This window comes from Entelurus aequoreus, linkage group LG02 (genome assembly GCF_033978785.1).
Source record: "Entelurus aequoreus isolate RoL-2023_Sb linkage group LG02, RoL_Eaeq_v1.1, whole genome shotgun sequence".
Classification (NCBI taxonomy): Eukaryota; Metazoa; Chordata; class Actinopteri; order Syngnathiformes; family Syngnathidae; genus Entelurus; species Entelurus aequoreus.
In genome coordinates, this window is record NC_084732.1 from 88,207,979 (window position 1) to 88,222,697 (window position 14,719).

At 44.2% G+C, this 14,719-nt stretch overlaps 1 long non-coding RNA gene across 1 annotated transcript; it reads left to right on the forward strand.

Moving 5' to 3' along the window:
* Positions 1-11,458: 11,458 nt before the first annotated feature.
* On the forward strand, positions 11,459-12,881 carry LOC133664764 (uncharacterized). The gene is made up of 3 exons (XR_009828618.1): positions 11,459-11,507; positions 11,587-11,652; positions 12,185-12,881. It is a non-coding gene; the product is annotated as an uncharacterized LOC133664764 (long non-coding RNA).
* The last annotated feature ends 1,838 nt before the right edge of the window (positions 12,882-14,719 follow it).

The window sequence follows — 14,719 nt, forward strand, 5'->3', positions numbered from 1 at the left end:
AGATGCGCGCGTGCAGCACACTGTCTGCCTGACAGAGAGAGCGAGAGCGGCTGTCGACCTGTAGCTTCTAAACCATCCTGTTCGTGACGCCAATTTGTGTAGTGGATTGTCCGAAGCTTAAGCAGGCAACAAAAGTAGTTTAGTACAACAAATTTATTTACCCATTATCAGAAGTGCAGGTTGAATTGAGTTGGTCGTGCAGACAAACCACAAGTTACTCCGGAGCCAACAAGACACACACAAGCCAAAATCACCCCCGAGTTTCGGTCTTCTCCCATTTTTTATATGTCTGTTGTGCGTCATCGTTCCTTATCAAATGCGTCAATGTCTTGTTTTGCTTTTCCTATCTGTTCCATAACAACTCGAATTCTGTAGACAGTCAACACATTCTATAGACAGGTTGGCACGACTTAATATTCACTTTTGTCCCACAACTGGTCCATTCAATGGCACAAAAATACAAGAGTATTGAAAATGAGCGGACATTCTTAAAAGACAAGAAATATAGGTCAAAAGGTCAGAAATTCTACTACACAATCATGTGTACTTCAGGGACTGTGTCCCTTGCAGATGTGTTGTCTATGATGTGGGAACCAGAATATTGGTAGCAGAAAGAAATAACCCCTTTTGTGTGAGTGGGTGTGGATGAGTGTGCATGGGGGAGGTTGTTTGGGTTGATGGACTGATTGAAAGTGTATCTTGTGTTTTTTTCTAATTAGATTTAATTTAAAAAAAAAAAAAAAAAAAAAAAATTTTTAAAAAAATTTTTTTTTTTTTAATTTATTTTTAGAACAGGCCCGCGGGCGACTCATCTGGTCCTTACGGGCGACCTGGTGCCCACGGGCGACCTGGTGCCCACGGGCGACCTGGTGCCCACGGGCACCGCGTTGGTGACCCCTGCTCTACAGTCATCATGTCTGGTCAGTCCATACAGTTTCACCAAGTTTCACCAAAGCTCTACCATATGGACGCCACCTGTCTATTCTGCAGCCATTAAACAGATTCGTGACAACTTGGCTCAGTTGATCTCCTTTACCGGAGTCACTGAATGGTCACCTAATATGAGGCTTTTTTACACGCTGAGTCACAAGGACTAGGGACCGCTGCAGTTTCCACATAGACAGGTGTCTCGCACTTTCACAGATGTATCAATTTTATATGGGCCAAATGTTACACCAGTTAGCAAACCTTGCCTTAAATTTATCTTTGTCCAACTCTGGCTAATTCTGATGTACTTGCAGAAAGAAGCATCCTCTGCCAGCAACGACAGAGGATGAAGAGGTTAAAAGAAATGTTTCGTCTCACATCGTCTGTGCTTCTACACTCCAAACCACCAAAATTCTAATAACAATCCCCTTATGTTTAAAACAAGAAATCACAAGTTTTCAACAAACACACCGACAAATGATCACATATAAAACAACTCAATCCAACCATAATTTACCCCATTCCAGGTTGTTTTTGGAGAACCTGACTAAACCTATCTTTTATCAAAAATAGATTCAGCAATTAGTCTTATCGATCCGGCTCTCTCCAGGCAGAAAATGTTTACACTTTAAGCAAAACGCTTACCTTGTTATGCGCGCGTGCAGCACACTGTCTGCCTGACTGAGAGAGCGGGAGCGGCTGTCGACCTGTAGCTTCTAAACCATCCTGTTCGTGACGCCAATTTGTGTAGTGGATTGTCCGAAGCTTAAACAGGCAACAAAAGTAGTTTAGTACAACAAATGTATTTACCCATTATCAGAAGTGCAGGTTGAATTAAGTTGGCCGTGCAGACAGACCACATGTTACTCCGGAGTAAACAAGACACACACAAGCCAAAATCACTGTCGAGTTCCGGTCTTCTGCCATTTTTTATATGTCTGTTGTGCGTCATTGTTTGTTATCTAATGCGCCACGATTGTTTTGTTTTGGTTTTGTCTGTTCCAAAACAACCTTGTATCTCCTAGTCATATTTGGAAAATCTAAACATTCTGTAGACAGGTTGGCATAACTCCATATTCACCTTTGTCCCACTGGCACAGAATAGAAGAGAAATTAAATGAGCGTACATTCTTATTAGACATGCAATATAGGTCAAAGGTCAGAAATTCTACTACATCTCTCATAATGATTGTATACAATAAAATATCACCAAGATTACTGCGCGCTACAACCCCACTTTATTTGACACTGTCTGTATTTAGAGAGGAAAAAATTGGAGACATATCATGTCTTTACATCTGGAGGGGTCCACAAATTAAACATTAATCCGTGAAAGACTAAGTTTGACTTTTTTGTGCATCGCTAAGTACTGTATCTGATTGACATAACGAGTGCTGCTGTGATCATGACGCTAATGAGAAAAAGGATAAGTGTGTTTGCAGTTGATTTCCTGCTACAAATATTAGTCTCATCTACAATTCATGTTTGCAGTTGTTTTTATGTTGTGAAGTTCATATTTTTGTCTCAGTATTTAGCTATGAATGTCCCTGGCTACTGCCAGACACAGGCTACAGATGAAAACACCATTTTGTCCACCACCGACGCTGAGATCATTATCCATGCGTTTTTTACGTCTCGTCGATTACTGTAATGTATTATTTTTGGGTCTCCCTATGTCTACTATTAAAAGATTACACTTGGAACAAAATGCGGCTGCAAGAATTTTGACAAGAACAAGAAAGTTTGATCATGTTACGCCTACACTGGCTCACCTGCACTGGCTTCCTGTGCACTTAAGATATGACTTTAAGGTTTTACTACTTTCGTATGAAATTATAAACGGTCTAGCTCTATCCTATCTTGCTGATTGTATTGTACCGTATGTCCCGGCCAGAAATCTGCGTTCAAAGATCTACGGTTTATTAGTGATACCCAGACCCCCAAAAAGTATGCAGGCTTCAGAGCATTCTCTATTCGGGCTTCAGTACTCTTGAATGCGTTACTGCTATCAGTTAGAGATGCTACCTCAGTAGAAGCATTTAAGTCCCATCTTAAAACTCATTTGTATACTCTAGCCCAGGGGTGCCCACACTTTTTCAGCAGGCGAGCTACTTTTTAAATGACCAAGTCGAGGTGATCTACCTCATATATTCATATACACACACACACACACACACACACACACACACACACACACACACACACACACACACACACACACACACACACACACACACACACATACACATGTATATGTATATATGCATGTGATGGGACACAAGTAGGGGATTTTATTTTTTATGTTTTATTGCCATGCATGTCTTAGTATTTTATTGCTGTGGATTTTAATTGCATGTTTTTACATTTTAGAATTTGATCGTATTTTTAATTGCATGTTTTTATACTTTAGAATTTGATTGTATTTTTAATTGCATGTTTTTATACTTCGGAATTTGATTGTATTTTTAATTGCATGTTTTTACACCTTGTGGACTTGGCTGGCATTTTAAGACTCGCCCCTTTTAGCTTGTTGCCCCTAGTAACCAAGTGCCCAATCACACGGCACCTGAAATTAGACGCACCTGTGGAGCATTAAGACTGCACATTTAAAAGGAGAGAACAGGCAAGGATCGAAGGGAAGCGACGGAGGAGGGAAGCGACAGCAGGAGGAAGCGACCGGAGAGGATCGACAGGCTTTGCCCAGAGCGTCCGGGTGGACGCCCGCAGGCTGGGAAGGAACCCCCGGACTACACAGCAGACCCCGCAGGCTACCGGAGTGAACCCCAAGAAGCCCACAACACGCAGGGGCAGAGGAAACTCTGCCTCCGAAGTAAGTAACGTGTGTTGTGGATCTGTGGGGGCAACCAACTGCCTTGGGCTATGGGCTTGCGGGCTCGTGCGTTGTACGCTGGCTGTGTGGTTCTGTGGACAGGGGGCGATTAGGACCCAGAGACCTGCGGCGACCCCCGGGAGCGATCAAGAGGTGGAGCGAGACGGGACGGGTACGGCCACGTAGGTCCCGCGAGTGACCGGCGACTGGCGAGGAGAGTGGGCGTACCCAATACTTCAACGCGGAACTACAGCAGAGGCAGGGGAAACCCTGCCTTGCGTGTAAGTGTGGCGTCTGCCCGGAGAGCGTCTCTGTGGTTTTAGAAGATTTTATCCCTGTGGCCTGCCTCCGTTATAATTCTGTGTGCAGGAGGACGCCGTGGAAGTGTGCGGAGCCAGGACGCTGACCCCCTGCGTGTCACGGCTGTACCCTCACTATAATTTTGGTATTTTTAGCGTTGTCAACTGGACTGGTTTTTAATTTGTATTGTAATAAAGTACGAACAAGCATAATCATCTTCCCTTATTTTGGACAGCTGCTCTCACTACATTGGGTTCTTAATATTATTTGTTTTAAGCAACATTTTTATTAGATTTTAAATTTCCACCACTCGGGTCCATCACATTTCTGGCGTTACCAGCAGGATCCGTATTGTGAGAGCACTGTTCCCAATAAGGACAAGATGATGATGCCGGTGTATCCGGGCGCACCTTGGCTGCCCAGATTTAAAGGGCATGGTGACAATCTCAAGTATTCTGAGTGGAAGGAGCAGATTAAAGGGCTCCTGGATAGCCAGGATATACCAGAGGCACGAAAAGTAGCCATTTTGTTGGAAGCGCTTACAGGTGAAGCGAAGCTTCAAATTTCGGTTTTAGATGCGAACGAGAAGGATAATACTCGGAAAATGTTTACTTATTTAAATTCTTTATATGGGGATCAAACTCCAACACCGGTCTTGAGGGCACAGTTTTTTAGCTGCGCACAAAAACCTGACGAAAATGTACAGTTAATTTTGAGGGTTCATGCCTTGCCTTTGTCCCCTGGTGAGCGAGTGTGGGTCAGAAACAGGCGACTGCAGGGAAAAGGCAAACGGGACACTTGGCTGGACCTTGAACCCCACGTTATCTCGGACATTGTGGGAGAGATGGGGGTGGTTTATCGGGTGCGCCCTGAGAAGGGTGGTAGGGAACAGACTATCCACCGCAACACTTTGAAAGTATGTACTGGGCCCCCTGTTATAAAACATCACTACCTCTGGGGGAACCACCCCCACAGACTCAAAACCGTGAACTACCTGTGTTTTATGGGCTTCTGCCCCCCAGAGGCTCGACTGGAGGCACTGGGTTCTGTGGAACAACCCAGGCGCTCCACTCGGACAAACTGGGGACAGTTGCCTGCCCACTATGCAGACTAGAGTTCCCCCGTTGCAGGGACTGACAACGATAAGGTATGGGGGGATGTGATGGGACAGAAGTAGGGGATTTTATTTTTTATGTTTTATTGCCATGCATGTCTTAGTATTTTATTGCTGTGGATTTTAATTGAATGTTTTTACATTTTAGAATTTGATTGTGTTTTTAATTGCATGTTTTTATACTTTAGAATTTGATTGTATTTTTAATTGCATGTTTTTATACTTCGGAATTTGATTGTATTTTTAATTGCATGTTTTTACACCTTGTGGACTTGGCTGGCATTTTAAGACTGGCCCCTTTTAGCTTGTTGCCCCTAGTAACCAAGTGCCCAATAACAAGGTACCTGAAATTAGACGCACCTGTGGAGCATTAAGACTGCACATTTAAAAGAAGAGAACAGGTAAGGATCGAAGGGAAGCGACGGAGGAGGGAAGCGACAGCAGGAGGAAGCGACCGGAGAGGATCGACAGGCTTTGCCCAGAGCGTCCGGGTGGACGCCCGCAGGCTGGGAAGGAACCCCCGGACTACACAGCAGACCCCGCAGGCTACTGGAGTGAACCCCAAGAAGCCCACAACACGCAGGGGCAGAGAAACTCTGCCTCCGAAGTAAGTAACGTGTGTTGTGGATCTGTGGGGGCAACCAACTGCCTTGGGGTGTGGGATTGCGGGCTCGTGCTTTGTACGCTGGCTGTGTGGTTCTGTGGACAGGGGGCGATTGGGACCCGGAGACCTGCGGCGACCCCCGGGAGCGATCAAGAGGCGCAGCGAGACGGGACGGGTACGGCCACGTAGGTCCTGCGAGTGACCGGCGACTGGCGAGGAGAGTGGGCTTACCCAATACTTCAACGCGGAACTACAGCAGGTGGCAGGGGAAACCCTGCCTTGCGTGTAAGTGTGGCGTCAGCCCAGAGAGCGTCTCTGTGGTTTTAGAAGATTTTATCCCTGTGGCCTGCTTCCGTTATAATTCTGTGTGCAGGAGGACGCCGTGGAAGTGTGCAGAACCAGCACGCTGACCCCCTGCATGTCGTGGCTGTACCCTCACTATAATATTGGTATTTTTAGCGTTGTCAACTGGACTGTTTTTTAATTTGTATTGTAATAAAGTACGAACAAGCATAATCATCTTCCCTTATTTTGGACAGCTGCTCTCACTACATTGGGTTCTTAATATTATTTGTTTTAAGCAACATTTTTATTAGATTTTAATATACCACCACTCGGGTCCATCACATGTGTGTATATATATATATATATATATATATATATATATATATATATATATATATATATATATATATATATATATTTATTTATTTATTTATTTTGCCGTTTTTGTTCACATGTTAAAGGTGTTTTAATGAATATACATGCATGTTTAACATATAGATTCCTTTCTTTCATGAAGACAAGAATATAAGTTGGTGTATTACCTGATTCTGATGACTTGCATTGATTGGAATCAGACAGCAGTGCTGATAACGTCCACATTTTCAAATGTAGGACAAAAAAAGTTCCTCCTACTGTCTAATACCACATGAAAGTAGTTAGTTTTTGGCATCTTATTTGTCCAGCTCCCATATTCGTTTTTATACACTTTACAAGAAATACATTGGCGGCAAACTCCGTAGCTTGCTAGCTTGTTTGCGCTGGCTTTCGGAGACTCTTATTTTGTTAGCGCAGGCGCGATGGAGCGTCACTTTTATTGTGAAGACAGGAACTGTGCGGTCAGTCTTTAGGCTTTTGAGGTACGGTTGAAATAAAAAGTGTTTCTCGCCTTCCTGGCGGTCTTTTATCCTTCACACTGAGCTGGCAGCAGCCAGCATCATTTCACAAGATCCTCAGGTGCCTTGAATTTCAATCAAGTGACGAAAGTGACGTCATAGTGAAGATTAATGATCGCTCATTTTTAGGTTTTTCTGTTGCGCCATATTTCTAACAGAAACGTAGTTGAAACCAACCGTTCCGGACAAGGCAGTTAGCATCGAGGGGCTAACTATGTTTCGGTCGGACAGGAGCAAATCACTCACCGGTAAATCCCGAGGCGGTGGTGTTTGCATATACGTCAACAATAACTGGTGCAATAATGGGAAGATAGTATCACGTCACTGCTCTCCTGATGTTGAACTATTAACTATAAAATGCAGGCCATTTTATTTACCCAGGGAATTCAGTGCTGTGATTTTCACAGCAGTGTACATTCCCCCCAGTGCTAACACCATAGAAGCTTTGAATACTTTGTACTGCTCCATCAATGAACTGCAAACTACACATCCAGAGGGAGTTTTCATCGTGGCAGGGGATTTTAATCAAGCTAACATGAAAACAGTTTTCCCTCATTTCCATCAATATGTGAATTTTGCAACAAGGGGTGGAAGCAGATTGGACTTGGTGTATAGTAATATTAAACAGGCGTATAAAGCTGCACCCCGCCCCCACCTCGGCTCCTCAGACCATCTATCTGTGATGCTAATTCCTGCATACAAGCCCCTGCTGATCAGGAAGCAAGCTACAGTGAAGCAGGTGAGGACCTGGCCAGAGGGAGCAATGTCAGCCTTACAAGACTCTTTCGAAACCACAGACTGGGACATGTTCCAAGCAGCAACCACCAAAAATCACCACACATGTGTGGAGGAGTATGCAGAGTCTGTGTCCGCATACATTCAGAAGTGCATGGAGGATGTCAGTGTGATCAAGAACATCCCCACACGGGCCAACGAGAAACCCTGGATGAACAGTGAGGTACGTGCAATGCTGAAGGCTCGGAACAAGGCTTTCAAGTCTGGCGACATGGTGGCACTAAAATCAGCCAGAGCTAACCTGAACCGTGCCATTAAGGTTGCAAAGCGTGCTCACAGTCAGAAAGTGCAGGACTTTTTCGAGAACCCTACAAACACTAGACGAATGTGGCAGGGCATACAGGTCATCACGGACTATAAAGCTGCCCCCTGTCCCTGTGACAACAGCATCAGCTTCCTAGATGACCTTAACAACTACTTTGCAAGGTTTGAGGCACTTAACACCACTCCGGCGTGAAAATCCATCCCTCGCCCTGATGAGCAGCCGCTCAACCTGGATATAGCGGATGTCCGGAAAACCCTTAGGAGAGTGAACCCCCGGAAAGCACCGGGACCTGATGACATTCCGGGCAAGGTGCTTAAGGGATGTGCAGACCAGCTGGCTGGGGTTCTCACAGACATCTTCAACATCTCGCTGACCCAGGCTGATGTACCATCATGTTTTAAGACGGCCACAATCATTCCAGTGCCAAAAAATTAAAAATAAACACAATCTACTCCCTCAATAATTACCGCCCCGTTGCACTCACCCCCATCCTAATGAAGTGCTTCGAGAAGCTGGTAAAGGAATATATTGTCTCCAGACTTCCCCCCACATTCGACCCATACCAGTTTGCTTATCGCCCTAACCGCTCCACAGAGGACGCCATCTCCTCTGCACTCCACCTGAGCTTAGAACATCTGGTAGGAAAGGACACACCCGTGTGGATGTTGTTCCTGGACTTCAGCTCAGCATTCAACACCATCATCCCGCAGCACTTGGTGAGCAAACTGGCCTCCCTTGGATTCAGTACCCCCCTTTGCAACTGGCTGCTTGACTTCCTCACAGACAGACCCCAATCTGTGAGAGTGGGCAACAACACCTCCAGTGCCATCTCCCTGAGCACCGGCTCCCCCCAGGGCTGCGTCCTGAGTCCGCTGCTGTTCACGTTGATGACTCATGACTGCTGAACCAGGTCCACTACCAACCACATTGTGAAGTATGCGGACGACACAACAGTAGTGGGCCTCATCCGTGACAACAACGACATGGACTACAGGGAGGAGGTGAAACATCTGGTTGACTGGTGCAGAACCAACAACCTGGTCCTGAATGTCAACAAGACCAGGGAGATCATCGTTGACTTCAGGCAGCACCAGTCCAGCCACGCTCCACTCTACATCAACGGCACAGCGGTGGATATAGTAAGCAGCACCAAGTTCCTGGGGGTGCAGATAACTGACAATATAACCTGGTCCCTACACACCGGAGCTCTTGTAAAAAGAGCTCAGCAGCGCATGCACTTTTTGCGTCGGATGAAAAGAGCACAGCTCCCTCCCCCCATTTTCACCACATTCTACAGAGGCACTATAGAGAGCCTGCTGACCAACAGCATCTCTGTCTGGACTGGAGCCTGCAATGCCTCAGACTGGAAGTCTCTCCAGAGAGTGGTGAGGATGGCGGAAAAGATCATCAGGACTCCTCTTCCTCCTATCCAGGAGATCGCAAAAAGCCGCTGTCCGACCAGGGCTCAGACAATCTGCAAAGACTCCTCCCACCCCCACCAAGGACTGTTTTCACTGCTGGACTCTAGAAAGAGGTTCCGCAGCCTCCGAAGCAAAACCTCCAGGTTCTGTAACAGCTTCTTCCCTCAAGCTGTAAGACTCTTGAACGCATCATAATTAAATGATCCCCTCAACTCCCCCCAAAATGGATTAACTCGCTGGAATAAAAAAGACAATATAACATTCATCCATAAACGTGGACGCATGTGGAAAAGTGCAATACATTTATCTGTACAGTAATCTATTTATTTATTTATATATATTTATTTAGTTTATATACACTACCGTTCAAAAGTTTGGGGTCACCCAAACTATTTTGTGGAATAGCCTTTATTTCTAAGAACAAGAATAGACTGGCGAGTTTCAGATGAAAGTTCTCTTTTCTAGCCATTTTGAGCGTTTAATTGACCCCACAAATGTGATGCTCCAGAAACTCAATCTGCTCAAAGGAAGGTCAGTTTTGTAGCTTCTGTAACGAGCTAAACTGTTTCCAGATGTGTGAACATGATTGCACAAGGGTTTTCTAATCATCAATTAGCCTTCTGAGCCAATGAGCAAACACATTGTACCATTAGAACACTGGAGTGATAGTTGTTGGAAATGGGCCTCTATACACCTATGTAGATATTGCACCAAAAACCAGACATTTGCAGCTAGAATAGTCATTTACCACATTAGCAATGTATAGAGTGTATTTCTTTAAAGTTAAGACTAGTTTAAAGTTATCTTCATTGAAAAGTACAGTGCTTTTCCTTCAAAAATAAGGACATTTCAATGTGACCCCAAACATTCTCTTTCTTAACTCATTCTCTTTCTATGCCACATCAATGTAGAATGCGCTCCCAACAGGTATAAAAGAAAGGGCATCTCTATCCTCCTTCAAAACAGCAATAAAAGTTCACCTCCAGGCAGCTACAACCCTAAACTAACACCCTCCCCGGATTGCTAATAATCAAATGTAAACAATCAAATGCAGGTACTTTTTCTTATGCCTTCTGATCTCTCTCTCTCTCTCTCTCTCTCTCTCTCTCTATGTCCAGTACTTGCTGTCCATATCCTACCCCCCCCCACACCCCTGATTGTAAATAATGTAAATAATTCAATGTGATTATCTTGTGTGATGACTGTATTATGATAGTATATATCTGATAGTATATATCTGTATCATGAATCAATTTAAGTGGACCCCGACTTAAACAAGTTGAAAAACTTAAACACGTTGAAAAACTTATTCGGGTGTTACCATTTAGTGGTCAATTGTACGGAATATGTACTTCACTGTGCAACCTACTAATAAAAGTCTCAATCAATCAATCAAACTTTTGAACGGTAGTGTATATATTTATATATTATTTATATATATTTATTTATTTATATATGCACCTTATTGCTTTTTTTTATCCTGCACTACCATGAGTTTATGTAACGAAATTTCGTTCTTATCTGTGCTGTAAAGTTCAAATTTGAATGACAATAAAAAGGAAGTCTAAGTCTAAGTCTAAGTCTATTTTTTTTAATGCCTGACTGGCGGTCGACTGACACATCCTCCGCGATCGACGTAATGGGCACCGCTGCTCTAGCCTTTAAAGAGACCCTTATTTAGGCTGACCATACGTCCTCTTTTCCCCGGACATGTCCTCTTTTGTGGGGGTTTCCGGGGTGTCCGGGCGGGGTTTCTGCCTCAAATGTCCAGCATTTTGAGTTAGGGTTGCGTGTATTTTCAATGTACGTCCAGAGTTAAGAAGGGGTTAAACAAAACAAAGTGTGGAGGCGTGCGTGTAACACGAGTGGGAAATAAGACATATTTCCTCTCATGGCATCCCCTCATATTACCTGCGCCCTTTCCACGTTTAATCTCGCGATTTTAACACACACGCTCACGTGACCCGCTGCCGCCTATCACGTGATCCGCTGCAGCCTATCGCGCTCTATATGATCCACCGTCCCAAGATGGCTGCCAGGTGCGGTGGCTAAACCTGGGGACATCTGAAGCCGGTAAGTTTTAAAGTTGTTGTTTGCCTGCATATCGTAAAAACAACCGTCCAACATTTTACAACTAATTGTAAACTTATAGGTGCCGACCATCAGGGCCGAGTTTCGACGAGAGAGTGTGTCGATGTTAAGATATTAAGCCGAGTTGGTAAGTGAATTTGTTTACTAATAGTAGCTACTAGCCATACCCATGTATTTTCTATGGGAGGTTAGCATTGGCTTTTAATCCCGTTTCCTCCAATGTTTCTGATCCCATTGAATTTATATTTATGTCGAGTCTTTATTTTGGGTACTTACATATGGTGACTGAGTGTTGTGGCGTTTTAAGGCCATCTGCACTTTTTATGCTACGGTAAAGACAATGAAGGAACACTGTTACACCCGTCATAGTGACATCACTGTTATTTTCTATTGTTTAATATTGTTCATGTTACACCCGTCATAGTGACGTCACTGTTATTTTCTATTGTTTAATATTGTTCATGTTACACCGTCATAGTGACAACTACTGTTGTGTTTGTTATTTTGTACATACATGTGATTGTTTAATGTTAGCAGTATTATTGCTAATAATGATAATAATAAGTGTAACTTATTTATTGAAGGTCGAACGATAGATGACTTAATGTTGATGTTTATGTGCGCACATTGATTGAACTCCGGGTCCTGTGTTTACGTAGGCCAGGTCCCTAAGTCTTGGATGGCGAGCTGTAGATAGGCCTTGAGCCCGAGCCCAAGGATCTCCACCTCTCAACCCCTGAACTCCACTTGCTCTGGTCGGGCCGGTAGGCGGCCTTATAGCCGAACCCCTTGCCTCGCACCTCATTACTCTGCGGCCCTTTGCACTACCTCATACACACCCTGCCCATAAACTGAACTCTCACTACAAACTGCCGTATCCACAACCCCAACCCGTGTGGCTGTATGAACTGTGAATGCGCATATGGACTGTGATCAGTCTCATATGACTCCTATGAACTTTAAGAACTTTTGATACTACCTTGTATGAATTACCTGAACTCTTAATCAATGAACTAAACCAACATTGTTTGAGATTTTTTTGTTTTTTTCTTTTGTTTTGAATGGCCATTCCTATCAATGTCTGTCCACTATTTGTTGCACTGTACATATTTAAATAACACCAGTATCATTTAAAGCATTTAATTGTGTCTGTCCTAATCTCTCCGAGTCGTAATCTAGACTTCTGATTAGCCAAATATTGAGAACTTCTACTATACTAGCTAAAGTACCTGTTACATGCGCACGCAGAAACATTCGTGAGGGAGGGGCAGAGACATAGAGCGAGAGAGCTAGTGAGTGGAGAGACAGACATGAAAACAAGAAATGCTGAAACGTAAATGCAACTTCACGGATGATTTGCGGAAAAAGTATTCGTGTTTTGGTCCTGGCCGTGACACATGGGAAGCAGAATGCATTGTGTGCAAAGCAGGAACGTATGTATCTGTGGCAAATAAAGATCTACAAGCCCATATCGACACTACAAAGTACAAAACAGCTGTGCAGGGCGAGAGCTCGTCTGCTAACTTGACAGAGTACTTTGTGCGACCTGGAAAAGGAGAAGACATTGTAAACGCAGCAGAGGGTGTTTAGCATTCCACACAGTTACAGAATATAAGTGCGACTTATTTTGTTGTACTGTCAAGCAGTGTTGGCGTTACCGCACTTTTTGTGTCTTTTTAAGCATTGAAATCAGAAAGGACTTTTTTTCTTTTTTTACTCCATGTGTGTGATTTAGTCACCTTTTATTTGTTCTGTTTATAGCACCAGGAATAACGGGCATTTAATCGCCAGGAACTCAACACAGTAGAAAACAGGAGGAAGATAACCACACAAAACACAGACTAAACTTTTGGTGAAACACAAGCTATAACAACACATAAAAGGTAAATAAAACACTAGGGGCGTAACGGTACGTGTATTTGTATTGAACCGTTTCGGTACGGGGGTTTCGGTTCGGTTCGAAGGTGTACCGAACGAGTTTCCACATGGACATATCAAGTAGCGTACCGCACGTTGTGTAAATAATGCACAACATGCGACCGGGCTACGATAGACTGACCATACGTCCTCTTTTCACCGGACATGTCCTCTTTTGCCGGGCGGAGTTTCTTAAATGCCTCAAATGTACGGCAATTTGAGTTAGGGTTGCGTGTATTTTCAATGTACGTTAAGGGTTAAGAAGGGGTTAAAAACAAAACTAATTGTGAAGGTGTGCGCGGATCAGCATTCGTGAGGGAGGGGCAGAGACAGAGAGAGCGAGAGAGTTATGATAAACGCGCATGTGTCGCCAGGCTCTGCTTTTTATAGATAGATTTATCAGATTTAATTTTTTGTTATCTATAGCAGGGGTGTCAAAGGTGTGCCCCGGAGGCCATTTGCGGCCCACAGTTAATGTTTTAAAGGCCCACGGCACATTCTAAAAATACTATTAAAATAAACAAAACATAACAAAAGTGAAATAAAAAAGCTTAAAGGTTAAATGTAATTTAGAAAAAGTTGCAATGTTGACTAATAAAACAGAGCTGTTTTTTTTTTCTTTCAAACTGTCATTGCTCAAAACATAATTTTGAATCAAAATCAATGTTATTATGAATTATTGACCTATCCAAGGTTCCGATTACTTCACATCAAATATTCCACTAAGAAAAATATTTTTGGTGGAAGATTTTGCAAATTTGGTAAATAAATAACCAAAAAATGTATATTTTGTTTTCTTACTGTAACGAAAATTAACCGAACCGTGACCTCTAAACTGAGGTACGTACCTGTGACGGACTCGCGCCGTCTTGCGGGTTCTCAGGACCATCAAATAGAGACATCTTTGAGCAGAGTTGTGACTTTGTTTATTTTCTCAAACAAAACCCCAGTCCAGGTCGCTTTTCAGCTCCTCGTCGTCTCAGGCTCTCCTCCTCTCTCGCTCCGCGTCAGCTTCACGTTGGCTTCTTCCAGTCTCCCTGCCTCTCTCTGCTGCTCCCCTTTTCTTCAGCGAGAGGAGATTGGATGCGTGCCCAAGTGCGCGGATCACGCACCTGGGCACGATTGCGGCGTCGCTCCCGGTGCACACCGCTCGCTCGCCGTCCACGCCTCCTCGCCGCCATCTTGGGCGGGGCTCTGGCGTGCCTTGCCTCGCTGCTTGCTCGCCGGCCACGCCACCTCGCCGCCATCTTGGGCCGGGCTCCGGCGTGCCCTGCCTC